The following is a 14,534-nucleotide window of genomic DNA, read 5'->3' as shown; positions in this document are numbered from 1 at the left end:
TCTCAATATGCCATTTCTGTGGTCTGGGGAGGGCTAGGAAGGAGGGCGGGTGTGGGGGTACCCCGAGCTACACAGGCTCTAAGTTCCTTGGATCCTCAAAGCTGAAAAATCTGCCATTTCAAAACTGTAAGCAAGGTTAAGTCCTTCAAGATGTGAAAATCATCTGCCCTTTCTTCCTTTGTCCTTGGAAAAATACCAGAACAAGTGAGTCCCTTCTATGTGAAAATGTTAACTAGGGATGTTTGAGACACTGTGGCTGCAAAGAGCCAAAATGCTCCCTGAAATAACGTCAAAGGGTGAGTTCAACCTCTGTAGACCCTTTCAAGAAAAATCCCTTTTCCAGCTCTGCACGTCCACTGCAGCAAACCTGGCCATTGTCGCCTTCCTTGTGGATGAGGGTACATGGTCAGTCTAATTATTGTTCACAAATAGCAGGAACTAAGAACTACTGGAAAGGTACCTGGTATTATATTATAAGGTAATATGATAAACCTGATATTATACTGGTTTCAAGGATATAAGAGTCAGACTCTGTATATTTTTAGAAAGCGCCGTGCTTCTGACGCACAGCCAGGCTTGAAAAGTCTTTTACCACAGCGCATTGTAGGAAACTCCCTCGTGGTATAATTTGAGATGAAATAACCCAAACTTTAAAAACAATCTTCTTTTGGGCTTTTATACTCTGGTGTGATTGTTTGGAGCAAAGACACACCAGTAACTAAGACTGGGGGTTCCCTAAAAAGAAGTGGAACCCAGCAGAAGCAGGGACGAGAGGGAGAGGCTGTGACATGCCTGTGAGATGGGGATGGTGACGATTTCTCTGCTTGTCTTGGGTCTTACAGGTCAGAGTTCAAGACCTTGGAGCATCAACATACTAGAAGGTGATCTTGGCCGTGGAATGAACGGAACTACATTTGGGAAGCAAAGCAGGAGGCAGCCACCTGGCGGGCCTGTGGGGATGGTGAGTGCAGAGGCAGAGGGACACGGCCCTGACAGCTTCACCTACACCCTACAATTTGGGGGTAGCTAAACGTGCATGCAGCGTGCACAAAACTGTCATCACCCTTCTAGTTCTCATTTTTTGTGCGTTCACAAAACAATAGTATTTCACCAGCTATCCGGGCAGCCTATCATAGCCTAGTCAAACTGACACATAAAATGATCGCACTGTCCCTAAATTGACTTACGAATTTAATGCAATTTGAATACAAATAGCAGCACTGTTTTCTGGGAGTTTTTTTCTGAAACAAAACAAAAATTGCTAGGTTTTCTAGACACTTCTCATTTATTTTTGTCAACAAGAAACAACTCAAGTTACTTTAAATATATAGAACAATGTATAAGATTTGCATATGCCTTAAGTTTTGCCAATGTACCGTATATTTTTTACTATTATGAAAAGAGTCTTGTCTTCAATTCTATCTAACAAGTTTATTTTTGTGTCTGCTAAGGCTGTTTATTTGTGTGTGTTAATTTCATACCCTGCTACCTTTCTGAGCATTTGTAATTTTTTTGAATAGATGCTCTGAGAATTTTCTAGTTATTTACCCATAGATTGAGTTTTTCTTTCCTATTTTTATAATTTAATTTTTCTTTTATTTAATTGTGCTAATTAACACTGCCAGTATAATTTTAAGCAATTGTGTTAAAATTGAGTGTCATTGTGTTATTCCTGACTTATACTGTGAATGCCTGTAGCGCTGATTTATTCTGTAAGATGTTGTTTTGGAGATGACAGACAAACAGGCACATGTTTCAGTCTCTATTTATATATTTTCTATATATATAAATACATATTCTATGTCTATATATTAATACATATATAGAAAATATATATAGATATTCCCATTTCCCATTTCCCAATTCCCATTTTATTATTTTAATAAGTTAGAAGTGGAGATTGAATTTTGCCAAATGCCTTCTGAAACTTTAATAGTTTGGCTATCAGGGTTATACTCACTTCATAAAGTATTAGATTATTAAATATAAAATGTGTGATTTTGAGTCAAAAATTTAGTTTATTATATCTCAAACAAGAAGCCGTACAATGAATCAAAGCATGTGCCTAAACTATCGACACCGGACACAGTTTTTTCCTCTTAATGGTAGCTTGTTTAGGCCAAGAGTGAAGAAGCCTAGAGAGTGAGTGGTGATGAAATAAAAGGCATTTTCTACAGCTTGTTGAAAATCGAATATTTTTCCTCAAGAAAAGTGATCCAAAGCCAGAATGAAGTGGTAGGCAGTTGGCAGAGAATTTCCAAGTCCAGCTTCTGTAGTTTGGGCAGCGCTGTTTGTGTGACAACTGATCGAGTGTTGTCTTGCAAGAGGGTTCGTTGGTCTGTCTCCATTGGCCAATCTCAGCTGCTTAATCCCAAGCATCCTCGTCATTTCATCCAGTTGGTTGCAGTCAACATCCACTGTAAGTGACTGAACAGGATTCATGAAGCTGTAGTGACCACTACCAGCACTGGACACCATCAGCTTTTTTTGATGAATACTCAGTTCTGGACTGTGCTTCCACACTTCATCTCTGTCCAGTCATTGTGCCAGACACTTGGAAATTGCCAAAAAGAATCCACTTTTTCTTGCAAAGAATAATACAATGCAGAAATGGTTCACCTTTGTGTCGTGACAGCAAAGAAAGTCAAGCTTCCAGATGATTTCTCTTCTGATGCTCGTCTAATTCACGCAGAACCCATCTCTCCTGCTTCTTCACCTTATTGGTTTGTTTCAAATGATCCAATATTCTTGGGAAAGGAACATCAAACCTTGCTGCCAATTCACACATAGGTTAAATGGATTCACTTCTGCTACAGCTGTCAGCACTCCGTTGTCTACCTTAGTCTCAGGTTGTTCACGTGGCTCATTTTAAGTTTAAAATCACCAGAGTGGACTTTCTCCACCACTGACATACTGTATGTCCATGAGTCATGTCCTTCCCAGACACTTCATTGACATTTCAAGCTGTCTGGGGGGTGCATTGGCTCGACAAAGGAACTCATATATTTAAAAAAACAAAAAATTGCATTTTTGACTTATCCATAAATATTCACAAATATTGCTCTAAACAAACAAAAAAAGTTCAAAAGATAATCACAGCCAAAATACACATTTGAAAGAATGAGGATGTATATCTTCATAATAAAAACAAAACAATAGGGTCAAAGTGAAATGTTACAGATATCAACTGTCAAACCCAGACATTTTGCTATGTTTTCTTTATTAAACAGAGACATCTTGAAAAAGAAGTCTGTTTGGCGGCGCCTGTGGCTCAAAGGGGTAGGGCACCAGGCCCCTATGCTGGAGGTGGTGGGTTCAAACGCAGCCCCGGCCAAAGACTGCAAAAAAAAAAAAAAAAAAAAAGAATTCTGTTTTAAAAATATTGAAAGCACCTTCTTTTTAAGGATTTTATAGAAATATGCCCAGAAAACATCTGATCATAGTAATATGTTAAGGGGCAGCCCTTTGACCCCTTCTGTATTTTTCCTAAACTCTCCCCATGTGTATTACCTTCATCATCCACTTTCAATCCAATTTCTACAATGTTCTATAGGTATTATATATTGCAGTTGAAAAGTATGATGCAACTTGATTATTTTTCCTCAGAAGTGACTTGAATGCCTTGCCTACTTATCAAGAGAATTTTTTTATTCTTTAAAGTCCAATCATTTTATTATTTTATTTCTCTATATCTTAATATTGATTTTAGATTAATTTTCTTAGGTATGCGTTATGCTTTTTCAATGTGAGAATCAAGTCTTATGCTATTTTAGAGATATTCCCTTGAAGTATAATTTTAAATATCTGTTGCATTATTTGGAGGTTTTTTCCCCTAAAGAAGTTTAATAATATTTGTGTGGCTCTCCTTTATCTTACTTACCTACAATTTTTCTCTCTAGTCTCTTATTTTTGTCTTATTTTTTACGTTTTGTCATTTTCTTCTTTATATCCTTGTTGTGTTTTCATACCCAGCGTCTCTTGTGTTTTTTGTCATTTTCTCTGCATTTCTGAAATAATTTTATCTTCTCCTTTCATTTCTTTCCTAAATTCTGTCAATTCACATTTTCATCTTCCCATAATCTGGCCATCTTTTCTCTGAGTTCCTTTATTTCTATTTCACGATCTTTTATAGCTGTGACTGCTTTATATAAATAGCTTTTCTTTATAATATAAAAACATTGTTGCAATTTTCTTCTGATTATGGTGATGTTTTTCTGGATAATTTTCCTCCATTGCTGAGCTCTGATTTTTCTGTCTTTTTTTGTGCCATCTTTGTTTAGATGCAGCATTTTTACTTTTTGTTCATAGTTGTATGAGTTTCTTCTTCCTGGCTCACCTATTATCAAGAGAACCTGATATGATGAGAGAAGAGAGGTAGGAACTGTGTTATAGTTCACCTGTGCAGCTGTCACGGCACTGCGCGATTTACAAAGAACAGAAATTTCTTTCTCGAAATTCTGGAAGCTTGAAAGTCCAAGATCGAGGTGCTGCTAAGTTCAGTTGTCTGGTGAGGCTGCCCTGGTACCCCGAATGCTGCTTTCTGTGTTGGGGAGAAGCCCTGTGTCCTCGCGTGGCAGGAGACACAAGGGCAAGAAGAGGCAAACTCTCTCCATCCCTCCCTTTGGTTATGTAAAGCCACCTAACCCCATTCGTGAGGGTGGACCTCTCAGGACTCACTCATCTCCTAAGGGCCACATTGCCCAACATTTTGCACTGGGGAGTAGGTTTCAACATAAATTTTGGAGGGAATAAAATCATTAGAACCCTAACAAGTTGTTTTCTCAGTTTCTGAGGTGGAAAAAAAAATCTGCCTTCTGATGTTACTGTGTCTGAGCTGTTGTATTCAAACACTTCTAATATCAACTGGGGGGTTTCTTCATACCAACCAATTCTTCAGTTCTCTCATTGCAGACAAGGTGTCTCAGAGTTCAGTTCAGTTCTGACACTAACTACCCAGCATTGGCGCAGACCCCACAGGTTAAGGGCTCAGTCCCATGAGATTGTCCCCACTGAAGATGCCAGTCACAAGTCTCAGGTCACCACCCACACATCTGACCAAACAACTATCAATTCAGGGCACCCATGACGCTTGCTCGGTTCAAAAATCTGCTGCAATGACTCATAGAACTCCGAAAAACGTTTTACTAACATTTTAAGCTGACTATAAAGCCGAAGATTCAGAAACCATTCAAGACACAGGAAGTGAAATGGAAAGATGTGTAGAGCTAGATATGGAGGACAGGGGATGTGGAGCTCCCGTGCCTCCTCTGGCTAAGCCTCCATCCAGCACTTCAGTGTGTCACCAACCAGCAGCTCTCCAAGCCCTGTTGTTTGGGGGATTTTATGATGATTTAATTATGCAACCATTTTTGTTGCACAGTAACATCAGAAGGTAGTATTTTTTGAGCTACAAAACTGAGAAGCAACTTGTTATGGTTTTAATGTTTTTATCCTCTCCAGAATTTGTGTTGAAACCTAGTCACCAACCCTCTTATCATGCGTTGGTCTTTCTGGTGACTAGCCTTGATCCTGAAGCCATCGAGGGGCCCCCAGCCACCAATCTTCTCTTTTAAATACCAAAGACACTCTGAACACTCTAGAGATTCCAAGGGTTTTAGGAGTTATGTGCCTTGAACTGAGGCAAAGACCAAATATACACTATTAATAGATTCCTATTGCGTCACCGTGTGACATGTATTTTCTTTGCTGTCTCTCATCACCATCCTGTTACCTTTACACTTTCTGCAGTTTTTCTCTCTGCTTCTCGAGGCACTTCTCCAAGCCTGGTCACGCTCAGTTCTACTCACAGCTGTTGGCCCTCAGGTAGGGCCCCTTTCTGTGGAGGAAAGGGGGGATTCTCTGACACGGCTTGCGTTCTGTTTCTGTAAGAAAATCTCACTCCCGGGTCTTTTCCACAGCACCTGCCACCCCACAACACTATTTGGCTGACCATGCTACTCTTCTGGTTTCACATATTTCTCCCCCAATTTGCATTTTATTTAGTTTGTGTGTTTTTCTTAGTATCCTAGTTTTATTGGATGCTATGGAGGGTTATGTTTTTGTTACTGTTTTTGTTGTTTCTACTATCACCTGGGATTCCTCTAGCACTAATTTTAAGTTATTATCTCTGTTTTCGTACCATGTATCATCCAGGATCCTTAGTATAATTCGATGAAACTGATAGCCAGATCTCTGGCAGGCTGTAGAAAACTAAGGGAAGCTGCTGAGCCCGTGTAGGAGATTAAACAGAAGGAGCCCTGAGCAGCCTGAGGGAGGTCAGCCATCTGAGACTGGGGAAGGCACGCTGAGTGGGAGGAGATTAGACTCAGAGGGTTCATCTGCGGAGTGGAAACAGCTGAAAATAGCGCAGGATGTGTTATTTCTGAAACCGGTAGGCCCACTCAGGCCCTCCCAGGTTCCTGTGGAGGTAAATAATTGCGGCTGCAGCTAAGGCAGAGTGCCCTCCACCTGCCAGGCACCATCCTCAGTGCCCTCCCTATGTCGGCCATGGCCCCAAGTCCCCTACTCTTCACTGGTACGTGACCTGTATTTGTCTATCATTTTGAAAAAGACAGAAAAGCTGACTTTTAAGGTGTTCTCAACTCAGGACTCTGCTTTCTTTTGTCTCCAGGGACTCATACTCAAAGCCATCATCATTTGAGCAGCAATATTAGGGAGATGACACATGTGCCACAAATCAACAGGTCAGGAAGTTTCACTTTGCTCTCACATATGAAGAACAAATAACTCCCTGGCACTTTGGAAACAAATGGGTCAGAAATCCTACTGTGTGGGAAGATTTTCATTTCAGTGAGAGAGTAAATGAGCTACTTTAAGACAGCAATGACTTGATGTGATCCACATTTTACACAGAAAACCCGATTTTCTTTCTTTTAAAATCAAATTTATATTAAAAATGTAATGGCTATAAACTAAGAGCCATACCTGTTCTGTTTGCTAATATGATAACTTTCATTTGTGTTCTATAAGAGGCATAAAATCTTGCCTCCTTGAAATGACCCTATAATGAAGAAAATGAGAATTTTATTTTTATTTTTTTTTTTTGGAGATAGAGTCTTACTATGTTGCCCTTGGTAGAGTGTCGTGGCGTCACAGCTCACAGCAACCTCAAACTCCTGGGCGTAAGTGATTCTCTTGCCTCAGTCTCCCGAGCAGCTGAGACTACAGGCGCCCCCACAACGTCCGGCTATTTTTTGGTTGCAGTTGTCATTGTTGTTTAGCTGGCCTGGGCTGGACTCAAACCTGCCAGCCTCAGTGCATGTGACCGGGGCCGTAACCACTGTGGTACACTGAGCCAAAATGAGAATTTTTTAACAACCACTAGTATAATTAGTGCCACAATCACGGGAGATGTAGACAATGCAGAGAGAATTCATGTAATTGATAAGAAATTACTAATCTGTCTCTTCCCCCACCTCAAAAAAGCTGATTTTTTGTGGTGTCTGGAAACATTCTACTCAGAGATGCCTAAAAAATGATAAATGATTACTTTGGTTCATATAATAAAATGTCCTAAAATTTTTTGAGGAAAGCTAACAGTCTCAAAATTTTAAATTTCTGCTCATTAAAAAAAAAAAAAATCATTAAGAAAATGAATAAGCAGGCCAGGCATGATGGCTCATGCCTGTAATCCTAGCACTCTGGGAGGCCAAGGCAGGAGGATCCCTTGAGCTCAAGATTTCAAGAACAGCCTGAGCGAGAGTGAGGCCCAGTCTCTAAAAATTAGCCAGGCATTCTGGCAGGTGCCGGTGGTCCCAGCTACTTGAAAGGCTGAAGCAAGGGAATCACTTGAGTCCAAGAGTTTCAGGTTGCTGGAAGCTGATGCTATGACACTCTACTGAGGGCAACAAAGTGAGACTCTTGTCTCAAAAAAAAAATTAAGCGGAGCATCTTACAAGGGTATATGTGAAACTTAGTAAATGTAGAATGTAAATGTCTTAACACAATAACTAAGAAAATGCCAGGAAGGCTATGTTAACCAGTGTGATGAAAATGTGTCAAACGGTCTATAAAACCAGCGTATGGTGCCCCATGATTACATTAATGTACACATCTATAATTTAATTTAAAAAATTAATAAATAAATAAAACTTAAAAAATAAACAAAATGAATAAGCAAACCAAACACTGGGAAAAAAATTATATTTATAATATGTACATCTGATGAAAGTCTTAGGAAATATAAAAACTTTCAAATAAAAGATAAGTAAGCTAATAAAATGTGAGCAAAATCTTAAACACCTCAAAAAAGATTAACAAATAGATAATAAAAAAGGTTTAAATGTGTTCAATATTATTATTATTTAGGAAAATATAAATGAAAACGATAAGAAGGCATCATTCCAAACACACTAAGATAACCAAAATAAAAAAGAATGACAACACAAAATGTTGGCAAGGATATAGAGCAACTGGAATTCTTATACATTACTCATAGGTGTAAATAGCATGACCATCTTGAGAAATGCATTGACAGTTTCTTATGAAGGCAAATGTACATCTACACGCATACATTTTTATCCAGGAATTTGACCTGTATGTATTTACTGCCCCCAAATTAAAACACATGTCCACAAAAAGGCAGAAACATCCATAGCCACAGATGGAGAAACAGTCCAAATGTCTATCAACAGAAGAATAAACAAATTATGATGAACTTACACTATTCAGCAATAAAGAGGACTGATTTCTGAAGCACATACAGTGTGGATGAAGTTCAAGAGCCTTATGTGGAGCAAATGAAACAAGGTACAGCTAATTCTATGATATCATTTATCTAAAGTCCGAGAATAGGCTGATGACAGATTCCAGAAAGTGATCAGCTCGTTAGAGGTGGGAGAGAGTGACTAGACCGGGATGTGAGGGAACTTTGTGGGGTGGAAATGTTGTATATCTTGATTGTGGCGGGGCTTATGTACATGGACACCACTATCAGTCCTGATCAAACCGGACACTTAAAACACATGCATTGCATTGTATGAGAGCACCACCTCAATAGAGAAAAAGGAAACATCGGCAATGATCGCTTTCCATTTATTTATTTACATCGTTTTGGAATAAAAGGAAGCATTATGATATATTTTATTTTAACATTTTTACTCATTTGAATTCAATTTATATCCTGCTGGAAAGGATGTTAAAGTCAATTATTTTTTCCATCTATAACAAAAGGAAAGATTATAGCATCTGGAGTGATCCTCAAGCTGTTTGGCCGATTAGGAAACAAATCTTTGTTTGAATTTTTGAATGTTCAAATATTTTATGAGCATGCACATGGACCTAATTGCAATAAAACACACAAACAGTCACAGGCTGGATGGACCTCTGGAATTTGGGACAGGCCAGACAAGGAAGAACGCGGGTCTGGGAGCTGGTGAACCTGCCCTCCCTCAGCAGAGGGGCTGTGTCCACCCCCACCAGTTAGCAGCCCCTCCGCTCTGCACCAGCTGCCACCCAGCCAGCCCTCCCACGTTCTGTGCTCTGCGTCTTTTGCCTTCTGCTTGCTCGTGATTTCTGCTTGCTCATGGCTTCTGCTTGTAACTTCAGCTCACTCAGCCTTACTGTTGCTAATAAAATAACCCCCCTTTCTCCATATATCTTCAGTATAATGTCCCCAAATAGAATATCTGAATTGGCCTAAATAGTCAACATCATCTGTGCTTTGATAGAACTTTCACACAAAATCACCTCATTAGGCCCTTCACTAGACAGACTGTAGACTAGCTGCATGGAGGCCCCTGTCTGTCCTTGAGCAAACAAGCTGTGACTTACAAACAGGGTGAGGTGACCCATCATAGCAAGACCCAGGTTGAGAAGCAGAATTCGGCTTTTCTCTCAACAGAGGGCTCCCTACATAAGCAAAGCAGTCTTCTCTAGATGGTGCAACAATCAGTAACAACTGTGATTGGCCTCTCCTATGTTGTTATTGCTAAATAATAAAAAAATACATCTGAAGACCATCGTGGTTTTTTCGGAGGGTGTGGGGGGAGACTGGCAGGAAGGGACATTCCCTGGAGATGATATTGAGCTTGCATTGAATACCCTGAAATTCATGGAAGTGAAATGAAGGATTTTAGCACCCTAAAAATTTTAGGGTGCTAAATTCCTTCATTTCTTGGAGGGTGCTTACAAAAAGGAGACCGGAAACCAGACCTAGAGTGAGACCTTAGTCACCCCACTGGAGTGAGGGGTCGGTTAGAGTGATGATAGAGCCCAGAATTACATGGGACCCCCTCCGCATCAGAAACCACTGTAAGCACTCTGAGTTACGGAGAATGCTAAGTCTCACACACAGTGTGAGGAGGTGAAGACTAGGGTACACGTGGAGTGAGTATTTGATCACCACTGGCCTAGCTCTGGAGTCTCTTAATCACTTCATTATTTGGCCTGTTTGTAGTTATTCACCAAGTTCTCCAGATAGAATCTGGTTGGAAAAGGGAGAACTGATGTCTATTTTAAGGGAGAAAACAAACTCCTGCCCGCAGTGGGTATCCTACTTCCGCAAGGTGACATTAACTGAAACTAGTAAGAAGACACTGGGAGAATGTTCCCTAGTCATGCACCTTGGAAACGAAATTTAAGTGTCTCTGGATCTGAAGGGAAAAACACATTTCTGTTACTCCCTGGATGTCACTGGTGAACAGGGCAGCCCTCAGGGGTGAGATGGAGCACAGGTCTGCACCATGCACCCAGCTCAGCTCAGAACTACCTGGCAGAGGCGGCTCTGTCACCTGCCACACGTGTGCCCCAGGCACCTGCCTGTCCTCACCTGACTCCACCTGCATCGGCACACAGCACCTGCCGTGCTCAGCGTATGTGTCCACTTGACTGAACCGTGGAGCACCCAGACTAGACTTTATTTCTGGGTGTGACTGTGCGAGTGTTTCCGGATGACATTAACGCTTGAATCAGTCACCTCAGGAAAGTCTCTGGCCCTCCTCTGTGAGGGTGGGCACGGGGCCATCTGTTGAGGCCTCAAGAGAACACAGGGCCGGGGAAGGAGGGCTTCAGGCCTTTCACTGGCCTCACTGTCTGAGCTGCCACATCTCATCTCAGAGTATCCTGTCCTGGAGCTGAGTTTACACGACCGGCTGGTCCTCGGGGCTTCAGACTCGGACTGAATTACGCCACCAGTTTCCCTGGGTCTTTAGCCTGCACATGGCAGAGGATGAGTTCATGAGACTTCTCAGCCTCCATAACAGTGTTAGCCAATTACTATATATATTGGCTCACATGATTTTTATGTATATACAAATATCCTATTGGTTCTCTGAAGAATCCTGAGTAATACAAAACCTACTGTACACCATGTAAGGGTACGTAATGCACCCCGTGGGTGAGGGCTCAGCTGCAACTTGAACTTTACCTTAGAAACACAAACAATGTATCCTAATTATTTGTACCCTCATATCAATCTGAAAATGTTTTAAACAATTAACAGAAAATGACCTAGAAATGGTCAAAGCATCTCCACTCCTGTTTTGAGTTGACACCACTCTGGTAAGGTAGGTGAGCCTTTATCATCCTCCTTCCACAGATTAGAAGATGCAGGTTCTAGGAGGTTGAGCAATCATCCAAGGCCACTTGGGGGTGTAAATTGTGAGGAGGAACGTGAACCAGGTTTCTGCCCCCAGATGCAGTGTTCTCCCCGCAGCACCTCACCCACATGCCCAGTGGGAGACAACTCCAATGCTTGCAAATAACAGCAGGGGACACTCTGTAGGTCTTTCTGGGTAGGTCTAAGATCAATAAAAGGCAGATACCAAGAATGCTAACAAGTATATGGAGGCCCCTGACTTCTGATTTCTTGTCCAGCAAATAAATTATAATGCACTTGATTTTGTATATATTTGCCTTCTGAAATCATCCATCTATTCATTTGGTCAATAACAACTGAATGCTAAAAGAAAATGTTTCATGTCTGTTAATTAAACACATGCCTGCAATTTCATGGGGGCAAATAAGAGATGTGAATTAAAATTAAGTGTATTTCCATTTGCAAGAACATTCCAATGGATTAAAATCAGTTGACCTAAACCCACACGAATGATCCACCAAAGTGATTTCAGAGTAGAATACTACATGCAATTAATAGTTGATTTTTGTGAAAACTTATTCTAAAAGTAAATTAAATAACTATATGATTTTAAAATATGAACAAAAGCATTGTTTAAATTTCCCAAGGAAGTCATCACTAGGATCCCCAGTCCCAGGCAAAACACGATCCTTAGTCACTCTAAATCTAATTGACAGGCCAAAGAGGCACACTCTGAAGACATTAGTTGAGTGAAAAGAACATTCCCCGTGAAGGAGACAGTAAGTTCAAAGGCCCTGAGGCAGGAAGGTGCTCAGGGAAGTGAGAGGTGAGAGCAGTAGACCTGCGAAGGGGGAGGTGTGACCCAGCAAGGTGTGTCAGGGACACGCTGGTTGTCCTCAGGGGGAGGAGGAAGGATCTCTCAGTGCCGCTCCCCTTCCTGAGAAGAAACTCACTCTGGATTCAGGCTGCTCTCCAGTATGACTTGTGATACTTCCAGAGAAGCCAAAGAGCAAAAGGGGACAAGAAGACAAGTTGGGGAAGAGGAGGGACAAAAAATAAGCCCAGCCCCAAACAAAGGCTCCATCCTGCAAATCCATCTCCTTTAGGCGATTTTAGGCTGAATCCCTGGAAGCGCCTATGCATTTATCCCAGCCCTCCATTTTTTCTTCTCTGATCCTGCTCGACTAGGCTCCTTCTGTTTGTTGACAACTCAGGGTTTTAAAGTTAGTACTACCACCAGGCATCCCTGCTAATGGAAGAAGTCCAGATTCTATTTGGCCACGAATACAATTACTCCCACAGAAGTGTATTTTTGCTCCCAGCTTCAGTCTTCTTTTTGCCAGGTAGATAATTTATACAGAGCTAGAAAAAGATTGTTTGGGGGCAAATGACACAATACATTTGTGACAGATAGACACAGCCTCCTATGTGCCACCAAGACAATAGCAGTTCACGTAACTTTCCAGCTCCCATTTCAGCATCGTTTTTAATTTAAATGGATTGATATTTCTTTGCCACCTACTAGCACAAGAAGGGTGTCGTGAGGACACTTTTAAAATGCTTTCAACTACCCAGATGAAAGATATTTTATGAGTAGTGTGCAGTGCTGTCACGGAGCATTCATTCTTCCTGGCCCTGTTGATATGTCTTTCTTTTTATTTTGCGCAAACATAATCACGCCGTGTACCCATTGTCTGCATACTTGGCAAATTCGCGCAAAGGTGCCTGTGTGCTCCTTCAGGTGCATCATCCATATTTATTGATAGTCAGCCAATAAGCTGGGCAGGGAGGCAGCCTGTTTTCTGTTTTTATTTTCTGCTGCTTTAGTTGCAGATGAATTAAATTGTCTCTCAGATGTTATCAGCAGCTGTCAAAAGCATACCTTACTCAAAGATCTATTTTGCATTCAGAAAGCACAAAATCACATAACATAAGTACCTCCAGCAGCAAACTCAATAGCTATCTGTAGCTGTTCATTAAAGGCTAACTGGACAATCACCAAATTCTTAAGATAGTTTCTGGGGACATTCCAGGAATGCGGAACCAGCATGTGACATATATGATTCCAAACAAATTCCCTCTAAATAATGGAAGAGGTCCCATTACCGGTGCTCCAGGCCTTGGGTAGCATGAGTCCTAGACACTCTCATATGAGGAGAAAGTTTAGGTTGGGGAGGGGGTAAAAGTGCGAAAGTGTAACCAGAAGAAATACAATTGATGGAGATTGCACAGACCAACGCAGGATGGGTGAGCTCCTGCCGGACAGGAAAATGAAGAGCAAAAAGGTAAATACCATATTTCAAAGAGCATTTTTTAAAAATATTTTAAGTCATTCAATTTCTGCGGATTCACAATTGCTACCTTGTTAGAACTCACAATCTAGCAAATGGGTATTCTTTAGAAATCCATCAGTTGTGTGTTTAACATAATGGGGATTTTTTATTTCGTTATTCTTTTTTTTCTTTTGTTTTCTTTGTATTTTGTTCTCTTTCTTCCAAAACAAGAGAGAGAGAAATATTTTACTAGTAAAAAAAATAGACACATAGGGAATAAACAAAGTTTGAGTTCCTAAACCTGGTTGTTCCACTTGAGATTCAATTAACCTCTATGCTTCCTGATTTCCTCATCTGTCGAATGGTTATACTGTTAGCAGCCTTCCCTCAACCCAGGGTGACCCCTTCCTAGGAGACAATGGATACAAAAACACTTTGGAAAATACATTACAATGTAAATATTAGGTAGAAATTATTATTTTCTAGTATTTGAACTATTAATTTGATTCTCCTTTCTGTCCATCAATGGTCACCCTGAATAAACTTGCAAAAACAAACCTGTGCATTTGCTTATGCAGTTGCAACCTGCCGCGTCCATGGGGGATAGGTTTATCTTTGTCCAGCCTCTGGCAAGCACATCGGTCCACCCTGTGTAGCCAGAGGGAAAGAATAGTCCTGAATAAAAAATAAGGGTCAATCGTGCA

This window comes from Nycticebus coucang, chromosome 1, assembly GCF_027406575.1.
Source record: "Nycticebus coucang isolate mNycCou1 chromosome 1, mNycCou1.pri, whole genome shotgun sequence".
NCBI lineage: Eukaryota > Metazoa > Chordata > Mammalia > Primates > Lorisidae > Nycticebus > Nycticebus coucang.
Note: the sequence above shows the minus strand (reverse complement) of the source record.